We start from the raw sequence: 12,476 nt of genomic DNA on the forward strand, positions 1-12,476 counted from the left end.
CAGGGAAGTAAATCAAAGATAGTAGATCCTGTCTTCCTGTATTTGGCAGCGGAGTAGATCGAAGATAGCAGATCTTATCTTCCTATATTAGACAGCAAAGTAGATCGAAGAAAGCAGATCTTGTCTTCCTGTATTAGGCAGCGGGGTAGATTGAAGAAAGCAGATCTTGTCTTCCTGTATTTGGCAGCAGAGTAGATCGAAGATAGCAGATCTTGTCTTCCTGTATTAGGCAGCGAAGTAGATCAAAGATAGTAGATCTTGTCTTCCTGTATTAGACAGCGGATTAGATCGAAGAAAGCAGATCTTGTCTTCCTGTATTTGACAGCGGAGTAGATCGAAGATAGTAGATCTTGTCTTCCTGTATTAGGCAGCGGAGTATATCGAAGAAAGCAGATCTTGTCTTCCTGTATTTGGCAGCGAAGTAGATCGAAGATAGCAGATCTTGTCTTCCTGTATTTGGCAGCGGAGTAGATCGAAGATAGCAGATCTTGTCTTCCTATATTTTGCAGCGGAGTAAATCGAAGATAGCAGATCTTGTCTTCCTGTATTTGGCAGCGGAGTAGATAAAAAAAAGTAGATCTTGTCTTCCTATATTAGGCAGCGGAGTAGATCGAAGAAAGTAGATCTTGTCTTCCTGTTTTTGGCAGCGGAGTAGATCGAAAAAAATAGATCTTGTCTTCCCTTATTAGGCAGCGGAGTAGATCGAAGAAAGCAGATCTTGTCTTCTTGTATTTGGCAGCGGAGTAGATCGAAGTTGCAGATCTTGCCTTCTTGTACTGACGGCGAAGCAGATCGAAGAAACTAGTCTTGCCTTCCTGTACTGACAGTGGAGCAGATTGAAGATGGCAGATTTTACCTTCCTGTGACTACAGTGGATTGAAGCTGATAATTCTATCTCCCTGGTTGACAGTGGAATAAATTAAAGATTGCGGATCCTGTCTCCCTAAGCAGTAGTGGAGCAGATCAAAGATGATGAATCTTATCTTCCCAAGATAGTGGAGAAGTAGATTTAAGCCATTAGTCCTATCTCCCTAAGCAGTAGTAGAATAGGTCAAAGATTGCAGATTCTGTCCCCCTAAGCAATAGTGGAGCAGATCAAAGATGTGGAGCAGACTAAAACCACAAATCTCGTCCCCCTAAAATTGTTATGAAGAGGATTGCAGCTACAAATCAAATCTCCCTGAAGTGCAGTGGAGTGGATTGAAGAGACAAGACACAGTGGACTGGAATAAAGCTACTTGAAGAGAAGCATCAAAAGAAGTCAAGACGCGGTGAGACCGGGCAAAATTGGTCTTTCTTAGTCTTTGCTCTGTTCTCGTTACACGACAACGAGCAAAGAGGGGCAGCTGTACAAGCCCAATTTTGCCCAGCCCAAACTAAGCCTACCCAAATACAACCTAAACCCCAATTACAACCCAAATCGAAGCCCAAATGCACCGGCCCAATTTCCCTAAAAAAATATCTGCCTCTGAAACCCTAGGTGTTGCCTCCCCCTTAGCCTTTTGACTCTTGGCCTTCTGCCCGTCGCCGCCATCACCGTCGGACATCCCATCCGCGTTCATCACCGCCATGCCCACTTGCGCCGTCACCTGCAAAGAAGCAACAAAACAAAGAAAAAACAAAAAACGGAAACGATAGCCAAAATCGGCTATAAAAAGCCCAATATGTACCTTTTTTTCGGTTAGCAATCTTATGTATCAAAAAAGATTAGCAAAGAAATAAAAATTAAGTTTCAAAGGTGATTTCTAGTGTCCTTGTATTCTGTTTCTCTTGATAGTCTAATCCTTTTCCTATTTTATTTTATTTTATTTGTTTATCTATTTGCATATATACAATATAATAAATAAAAAAGGAGAGGTGCTCACCGGGACGGGGTTTTCCGCGCAGATTTGGCGCTTCATCGGCCGTCGGAGCGGTGGTAGTGCGGCGAGTCGAGCGGCGGCGTAACAGGAACCCCACATGGCCGGACTTCTTTGAGAGAAAAGGGATTCCCTTTTTAGTTTTTTTAGAAAAACGGCTGAAATATTTTTGTGAAGCAAAAAAAAGGGTTTAAATACCCTGTAAAACGACGCCGTTTGGGCTTAGGGTTCAGAGACCAAAAACGGCGTCGTTTTGGTCTCTGACCCGCGTGGTGACGCGACCCAAGGGGAGGATCCGCGTGTTTTCTTCAAATAGAATATTTGTGCAGTTAGTCCTTTTGATTTTATAGCGCTTTCATGGAAGTTTTCCGCATATTTGCGATTTGGCCACAAAATTTTATTTTTGGTTCATTTTAGTCCCCATCGAAGCACAGCGTTTTGAGGCTTTGGAGTATTTACCATTTTGGTCCCCCTCTCTTTAGGCGCGTCACAATTTAATCCTTTTTGTTTTTTTATCTAGATTTTGCCCAATACTTTCGTTTTTATTTCGATTTAATCCATATCTTGGCAATTTTATTATTATTATTATTATTATTATCTACTTATCTATACTTATCTTTTTAATTCAAATTTCGATATATACATATATATATGTGCATATATTTTATGATATACATATATTTTTTTATGACTTATATATATGCTTACATATTTTTCTTTATATATATTTTACAACTTATATTCATATCCATATATCTATATACATATTTTCATTTTTATAAATATATATACATACTTACATACAATCTTTAATTTAAAATATACCTTTTTATATACTTTTTAAATTCATATACATATATATTACTTTATATATTTTAGTTTATATACATATATACCTGTATATATATTTTTTATTATTATTCATTTTATAATCTTAATATACATATATATATTTATATACTCATTTATATATGATTCATATTTTCCGCATACATATGTACAACTTTTTACATTTTTTTTTCTAATTTTATTTATCTGATTTGTTTGTTTGTTTATTTCATTTTCTTTATTATTTTGAATGAATGTTTTAATTTATTTGTTTATATATTGTTATTTTATATGATTATAAATATGATTTTTATTATATTGTCCCTATTGTTCGTATTATTTTTACACTTCTGCGTGCATTATGATTTTATTGGCTTTCGTATTTTTCCTACGATTTTCGTATTTCATTTTATTTGATATAACAAATTTGTTTTGAATAAATAATATTTCGTGTTTAGATTCGAGAAAATCGTACCCTAACTTACTGGGTTTCGATTTTCATAATAAATCTAAATACACGAATCTTTTCCAACTCAAGTTTTTAAACGATCTCGAGAATTAAGAAAAGATCGTACCCTAACTTACTGGGCCTGATTTATTTTCTAAACCCGAGATAATAAAATATCTTTTAAATAAGCATTTTTCATTCGCGTATCGAGAATTCGAGACATTGTGTCCTAACTTACTGGATATGATTCTCTTTCTCGAATAACGTGAAATATCCTCTTTTTCCTGAAAATTTTCAACGTTTTAATACAAGGATCGTATTTTTAAAATTCTTCAAGGTTCTCAATTTTCGACATTAAGACACTAAGTAATCAACTAGGTACCAATTTTGGGCGTATCGAGGGTGCTAATCCTTCCTCGTGCGTAATCGACTCCCGAACCCGTTTTTCTGATTTTTGTGGACCAAACTTGTTGTTTTAATAAAATCAAACCGTTTATTAAAAACAACCCCTTTTCGAGGTGATCCAATCACACCTCATAAAAAAAGATTGGTGGCGACTCCCGTTTCTTTTTTCAAAACCCAAGTCGACCCCGTTTTTCATCAAAAAAATGGTGTCAACAATAGTTATAATATCTAATCTCACTATCACTACTATTTTTACATTAATCATAAGTAAATGCACTGTTTGTCCTAAAGAATCCTTAATTACCATGTGTTCTATTTTTGAAAATATCTAATTTTGTACTTCAAATTGAGGTGATTTGTGTAAAAAATTCTTATTCAAGTACAGTTAAAAAGATTTTACCATAATTTAAAAAGATGTGATCCTAAATTTAGAAGGACTTGAGCAACTCGTACCATGCGTGTACTCAAATTGAGCAATTAACGATATGGATATATGTAAAAAGAAATAGGAGCAGAGTAAAATGGAAGGAAGGACAGTTAAAAGGTGAGTCATCTTTTTCTCTGGGACAGTAAAAGGAAAAGAGAGCATCCCCTTCTGGTGCAACATGCCAACCACTCTTTGCCAAATAACTTCCAATACTTATCCTTATTTTCCACCACTTCCATTCATTTGTGTTGCACAGTTTTGGATAATAATAATTACAAACATTATTGCTTCTTTTGGTAATAATTCTATCCTCTATCTTCCATCTGCTTTCCTGCTTTTTGCTTTTTTACTTTTACCTTCTTCTTTTTCCTTTTTTTTTTCTTACCCAAAAAAAATTAATTTTCTAACACTGTTAGTCTACTTAAATTCCTAATAAAATAAAGAACTAATAATATTATCACTAGAATAGTTTATCTTCAAAAAATAATAATCTAGAAGGAAAATATATTTTATATAAATTTTATTTTGAGAAATGATGATATTTAATAAATAGATACTTCTTTTCTATTTAATTGAAAATGTTTTTTTAAGACGTCTACTTTTATTCATAATTCTTTCTCGACTTTTGAATGAGAGGAAAATATATGCTTAAACACATTCTTCATGTATTGTTAATTTTTACAATAATTACAGCACCAATTAGACCAAAGTTTAATCTTAATTGGAGAAATTACATGAATAAAAGTGAGTAATTTTTTTTAAAAGTTTCAAAGTTAGTAATTTAAGTGGGTAATTTTAGAAAAAGTGATTTTTTAAAATTTTTAAATGTTATAATTATTTTTACATTCTTTTATTTTAAATGATAACTTTAATTTTTTGAGAGTTGGTGTAATTTAACTCATGGCATTAACTTAATTAAAAATTTTATATATAACTAAATTATGACACATTTATGTGGGTGAAATATTTAGATATATATTTATAAGAATTTATGCAAAAATCAAATAAGGTTGTTGTACAGACCCAATTTTACCCGGGCCTAGTGCCAAAAACATTAACCCGGGGCCCAATTACAAAAACAAATACCCAATAGCCCAAGGCCCAAAATCTAAAACGGCCCATTGGGGCCCAAAAACTAAACAGCACAGGGAACCCTAGGCAAACAACAACAAAAGCAAAAGAAACAGCAACAGAGAACAGAAAACAATAGTGTAATCGACTATAAGAGCCAAATCAAATAAATGTAAAAGGGGGGGGGGTTTGGATTCTCTTTTCCTTTTCTTTTGTAATATTTTCACAGAAATAAGAAACAAATATCAAAGGTGATTTCTGGCCCTTTTCATTTTCGTTTTTACATATTTTAACCTTTTTTACTTTATTTTTTCTTTTTGTTCATCTATTTATATACATATAATATAATAATAATAAAAAAGAGAGGGAAACTCACCGAGGAGAGGCGATTCGGCGAAAAAGGAGAAACTTTTGGTCTCCCCGTCCCCGTGCACGGCGGCGCCGGTGCCGGCGACCAACGGCCGGTGTAACGGCCGATGGCCTGACCTCTGACCGGCGTCTGGAAATGGGAGAGAGACTTGAGAGAAATTTTTTGGTTTTTTTTTCTGGAGAAGAAGGGAAGAATGAAAATTTTGAAAAAAAATTAGTTTAAATAGGCTTCCAAAACGACGTCGTTTTGGGCAGCCTTCTCAGGCACCAAAACGGCGCCGTTTTGGCTTTGACCCTATCCGGCCGACCCGTACCGATGAAGGTCCGCGTGTTTTCATACCTGAGGGTCTATTTGCGATTTCGGTCCTTCCACATTTATTTTCTTTTTAATTTGCTCCCTTTTGTTCGATTTTATTTTATTTCAATTTTGTCCCGAACTTTTGTTTCTTTTTCGATTTCGTCCCTAGCCCTCCGACGTACTGGACAACGAACACGTGTCCTAATAATGGTTTTATTATTCATTCGATCCCCGACATTTGCGCGCATTTCCATTTTAGTCTTTCTTGTTTGTTTTATTGTAGTTTTACCCTGTAATTTCATTTTGCTCTCGATTTTGTCCCATGTTTCATTTATTTGTTAATTTAATCCTTATTTTGTTGTGACTTTTATTATTATTAAACTAAATATTTGTATTATTATTGTTATCTTTGTTACTACAATTTTTATTATTGTTTACTTGTCCATATCTTTTAACTTTTTAGTTTTGTTATATATACATACATATTTTTTTATACCCGTGTACCTATATATATATTTTATACTTTATAATTTATATATATACACATATGTCCATATATATTTCTCTTACGAATATATATATTAATATATCTTCTTTTATCCTTTTTATAGGTACATACATACATATACGCATATACTTATATAAGCTTTTATATTTTAATAACGTTAAAACATATATATATACATATATGTTTTCATGTTTTTATAATTTTAAATATTTTCTTTATATGCGCATGAATATTTTTTATATATTTTATATAATTTTTGATCTATTTTCTTCTTTGTTATTATTTGTTTTACTTAATGTTCATTTATTTATTTATTTATTTTTATATGTTCATTCTTTAAAATGTTTTAGTTTTTTTATTTACTTGTATATACATGATTGATTTAATTTTTAATTTTATTTATTTCGTTCTTTACACATATTATTTTATGCACAATGTCATATTTGCTATTTCATTATGCATATTAATACCATACTTCAAAAAACAAAAAATTTTATAAATAAGGCAATGTTTTGCGTTTGGAAATTCGAGAAAACATGCCCTAAGGCGCTGGGTGTCGATTTTTCTCGTTCAACGAAATGGCTTAATATCTTTTTAAAAATTTTAAATAGGTAATGTTTTGCGTTTGGAAATTTGAGAAAACATGCCGTAAGGTGCTGGGTGTCGATTTTTCTTGTTCAACCAAATAGCTTAATATCCTTTTTAAAAATTTCAAAATAAGGCAATGTTTTGCGTTTGGAAATTCGAGGGACGTGCCCTAAGGTGCTGGGTTTCGATTTCTCGTTTAACCAAATTGCCAAATATCCTATTGAATTTAAATCCATGCCATTCGAGTTTTTTTTAAGGATCGTATTTTAAATTTCTTTAAAGTTTTCAATCTTCGACACTAAGACATTAAGTAATCAACTAGGTACCAATTTTGGGCGTATCGAGGGTGCTAATCCTTCCTCGTGCGTAACCGACTCCCGAACCCGTTTTTCTGAATTTCGTGGACCAAACTTGTTGTTTTAATAAAATCAAATCTTTTATTAAAAACAACCACTTTTCGAGGTGATCCAATCACTCCTTATCAAAAAGATTGGTGGCGACTCCCGTTTTCGTTTTCATTTTCAAAATCCAAGTCGACCCCGTTTTCAACCAAAAAATGGTGTCAACAGTTGTTGTTAGTAAAGTTGTAGCTTTCAAGACTAGAATTTTCTTGATTCAAATCAGTTTAAGTTTTTTATAGAGTTTATATAAAAAGATAAAAAGATAAAATACTGTCATAGTAATATTTGTTATTTTCTAAAATAACGAGATTTTAATCATTTTATACTAACTCATGACACTAACTCAATCAGAAATTTGAAGTATAGTATAGACTATAGTCATTATTTAAGTGAAAAAATTATGTAAAGATATATTTATAAAAAAATGAAAATAACTCCTATGTAGAAATTTTAAATTTTATGTAAAACTGTCTATAAAAGTTTTATGTAAAACATTTTTAAAAATACATTTATAATAAATTTAATTGTAAACATATTTATATCAAACTTACTAGGTGAAAGGGGTTCATGGCCAAGTCGAGCATATGCAAGGTATTTAGACCACTTTTCAAAGTTTGGATTGGTTCAAAAAATAGGTTTATTTTTTTCTCAAGCCCAGCCCAATTTAAGAAAAGTAAACCCAGGCCTGACCTGGTAAGCTTATATTTAATTTTTTTAGATTAATTTTATTTAAATTTATTTTTAAAAAAAAATATAATACACTAAATGCACTTAAAAAAGGCTAAAACAATTGTATTTATATTAAAAATATATTAAAAAATATTTATATTTAAAAAAACACTACCATAAATATAATAAACGTTTTATTGTAAAATTTTATATTTTGGGTTGGATTATTTAGTTGGGTAAGTTTTTTTATAGGTTTTGGGCAATAAATTTAATTTTTATTGGATTAGTAATTTAATATATATATAATTATAATTTAACATATATAATTAATATAATATTATTTTATAACATAATATTTGGGCCAGGCCGGGCCGGGCTCAAACTAAAAATTTTACCCAAGACCCGATCCATATAGAAAAAGGATTTTTAAATTTTACTCAAATCTATTTTTGGGACGGGTCTTCGGACCTAAACAGATGACCCGGTCCAAAATAACCTTATTATATTATTTATTTATTTATAAAGATTGAGTTTTAATCTCTTCAACTTAGTGTTACCAAATCAAATTACATCAAAGTAAAACTAGTACATCAGTTTATATAGTATACATAAATTAATTTTCTGTAGAAAGTGGGTAGTTTTTGACAAAGTTAATTTTTAAAATACAATATAATATATATAAATTTAAACTACAAAAATTATTTATTTATAAAATTTTTGAATTTTTTTCTTTTTTTTTCAAATTGAGTTAAGGTCACTAAATGAAGCAGCATCAAATGATACGAATCATGAAACATCAATGAGTGATTCACAAGAGTTAAACAAGATACGATTTCATCTAGTACTTAATTTCTAGCCATTTTTAAGTCTATCAAGATATTTGTGAGATCAAATTATACAAGAAGAAGTTCATAGACAAATTAACCGTTTTTGAAAACTTTTCATTTTAAACAATTTCTACTCTCTCTTTTTTGCAAAACTTCTCATTTCAAGAAAATTTTCTTATTACTTCTGGTAATTTTCTTCTTTATAAATTTTATATTTTTGATAACATTAAATTTTGAAAACTTTTATTACTTTTTAGAAGTATTTCTTCCAAGGACATTTTTTTCAATTAAATATATTTCTTAATTGAGTTAAAGCGACATCAATTCAATAGCCCTCTTAATAGAAGTATAGATAAATGAACAAAATTAATTATTGAAAACAGTTATTTCCTTTTTTAAAAATATAATAGGTTAACAATTAAAATACAAAAACAACATTGTTTTTTAATTAAAAAATTGGAGTTCTAATCTTTTTCAAAATAGATTCATATCTTTAATCAAAATGACACTAAAAGTGAGTCAAGTGAGTTATATGGTATGGATATAAAAGTATAAATGAGGATTGATGTTCCCAATACATAGAGATGTCAGAAGCCTAAGTCGACCTATTACAAATGGACCCAAAACCTATTACACTATTCTATGAAGAATTGTGAATAAAAATATTATATGAAAAATTCGATGACCAATAGCAATTAAGGAATAGAATATGTTCACACAAGTATATAAATTTCCTATAAAAATTTCTATTAATATTTATAATTAATTTAATTTTACTTATTAAATAATAATCTAAAATATACAAATAAATTGAACATTGAGTCCTGCAAGTTAAGTTGAATGACCTCACAAAAAAATTGTGCTTGTCAACATCTAAAATGTAGCCTTACCTTAATTTCTATGTAAATGTCTACATATCCATCCTGATTATTGATTCAAATGTCGCTTAAACGCGGTTTTAGGTTAGGTTTGCGTCACCTCCACTCTTTTTCAGCTTTAACATTAGACATTGATCATATTCGAATATACAAAAGCTCTTTTAAGGATATATATGGGTCGGTTTATGTCAACTAGCTTTTATTATTATTATTATTATTATTACTAATGACCCCAGGGTGTTTGTGAGGATCAATTAAATTGTTTATATGCAACTTTACTTGTAATTTAATTTAATTTGTATATGATTTATTGTGTAATGTGCCATATATACGTTGGAATCCTTTTCATTGTAAAGTTTTGGACTCTTTAAAGTATATTTTTGAGTATTTTTAGCAGCTATTCATTGACGTAAAACATGAAAAAGAATCAAGTTAAAGCAATGAGTTTAATGTGGAATCTCAATATCTAAGATAAACAAAATAAAGAAAAAATAGGATTGAATTAATGAAATAAATATATAATGTTGACCTAAAAGCAATTGCAAACACAAGTTAAACCACATAATAAGTGTTTGTAGAAGTGGACACTTATTCAACCATTGCGAAATAAAGAACAAAATAAGGGAGAACAGAGTTTGTTTATGCAGTTCGGTTTCCCTATATTTGCGGAACCTAACTCAGTGATATATATTCACTATTTTCAACAATTACAACAAGTGAACCTAAATTTATCACATCCTATAATAATTTCCTCACTTTTGTATTCTAGAAAACCGATACTCTCACTACTAAGTTCACCCATGTAAACTTAGCATGTAAAACCACAATACACAAATTTTACAATCAAATGCACTTTCACAGATAATGTTTCTCACTTAAACAAATTAACTGCTGTAACACCCCAAAAATAGTGAATCCAAAATGGTGAGTAAGTATGTATGTAAACTATTTTGGCACTATGGTAGTATAATCTGTTGCCTTGTTGACTTGTTGGTGAGTTAGAGTATTGGCACATACTAGTGTTAAAGTATCCATCCGTTAGCGATATTTAAGGATTTAGTTATTGAGTATCTTCAAGTGAGGAAAGAGTATGCCTAAGAAAAATTACGCTCCAAAGTTTTGGCTGAGCACTAAAAGCCCATCAAGTGTATGAGAAAGTTGTAGGAGATCTGATTGTCTTTAAGGACACTCCATACATGAGTCACCACCAAGGTATAGAACGTTCAGTTTACACAAGAACTGTTTTAATTGGTTTTCGTAACGAGATTAGTTGGGAGTCAATTGGATTGGTTAGACCCTCTACATGACTGGTCAAACAGTAACGAAGATATTCGCCAGATTCTCTTTACCTTTCCTCGAATTTTTGTGGGAAAATTAAGAGATTTGGGTTAGGTAAGCATCGTCACTTGTCAAAGTCCACAGTAAGGGGACATAGAGTTTATATCTAGTGAAAGGGGAAGACTTTCCAAATGGTTCTCTTTCTACTCTACGTTGTAGTCCTTATTTTTAACCTAAATGTTCTTTTCTTCTTCGTTAAGATAGAGCTAAGACCTCGTTTAATCAATGGATGACTCAACCTTTTGGTAAGTCTTATAGCCCTGTATGTTATGATTGTTGATGAGTAAGGATGTTAAAAGGTGTAAGAACAGTAGGGTGTGAGTGAAAGGCCCTACATAGAGGTCGTATGTAGTTGAAATGTTAGTAAACTATCTATAAATGGGGATTCTAATGGAAATTCCATGATCTTGTAAGAAGTTGTTGCTGCTAGATTGGGAAGGACAATCGAAATAGAAACTCCAGGTCGAGGTAAACGTAGGTCTCTGGTGAGTTTCTAGATCTGACTTTTGCTCAATATATTATGATGATTCCTTGTACAATCGATGTTCATATAGATGTGCATATCTTCTTGAGAAGTTGTTGTATGTATGTATGGTTGTGTGTGTTCTCTGTGAAGCATTTGTATATATGTATTGAAGTGTACAATACTATATGAAAATGACAATATGTGGTAAGCATGTATGGGAAATTTTGTGTTGGGAAGTATGATTCTGTTAAGGGTGTGAGTGAAGTCTATGTAAATCTGTCCAATAGACTCTAAACTGGTGCTTGATGACTTCCTCAGGGATAGTAAACCCAAGTTAAAGCCAGCTTGGAAAATATGTGTAAAGTCCATGGCTGTGACATATTCTAGGAATGATGGATGAGTCACATTTGGCTACTAGGGCTTTTGCGTATCCCAGTGGCGATGGTGGGAAAACCTCGGGCGATGTTAAGTTTAGGCAAACCCATATCGTCAAACATGATAGTTTATGTGGTGCCTTGGTGGCAAACCAAACCAAGCCTTCATGGTGATTTATTTGGGAAGCCTTTGTGGTGAGTCACCTATAAAGCCTTTGTGGAGATTTATTTGGGAAGCCTTTACAGTAAGTCACTTGTGAAGCTTTTGTGGTGATTTACTTGGGAAGCCTTTGTGGCGAGTCACCTGTAAAGCTCTTGTAGCAATTTATTTAGGAAGCCTTTGTGGCAAGTCACCTGTAAAGCCCTTGTGGAAATTTATTTGGGAAGCCTTTCTGGCGAGTCACCTGTAAAGCCTTTGTGGTGATTTATTTGGGGAGCCCTTGTGGTAAGTTACTTGTAAAGCCTATGTGGCGTAATGTCTGGAAAGCCTGTCAGGCGAATTCTGTAACGCCTGAGTAGCGAGTTACTAGTCTATCTTTATGGTGATATCTGGGTATGCCTTTGAGGCATATTATGAAAGAGTCCTCGGTAGTGTACTAGACTGATGAATCCACCATAGTAACTCGCTAGGTCAGAAAGAGAGCTTGACATATATGTAATTATGGGTGGTGTAAGTGTCCGCAAAATCTGGAAGGTTTCCCATTTTATATTGAAGTTATTTG

The sequence above is a fragment of the Gossypium hirsutum genome, chromosome D04, assembly GCF_007990345.1.
Source record: "Gossypium hirsutum isolate 1008001.06 chromosome D04, Gossypium_hirsutum_v2.1, whole genome shotgun sequence".
Classification (NCBI taxonomy): Eukaryota; Viridiplantae; Streptophyta; class Magnoliopsida; order Malvales; family Malvaceae; genus Gossypium; species Gossypium hirsutum.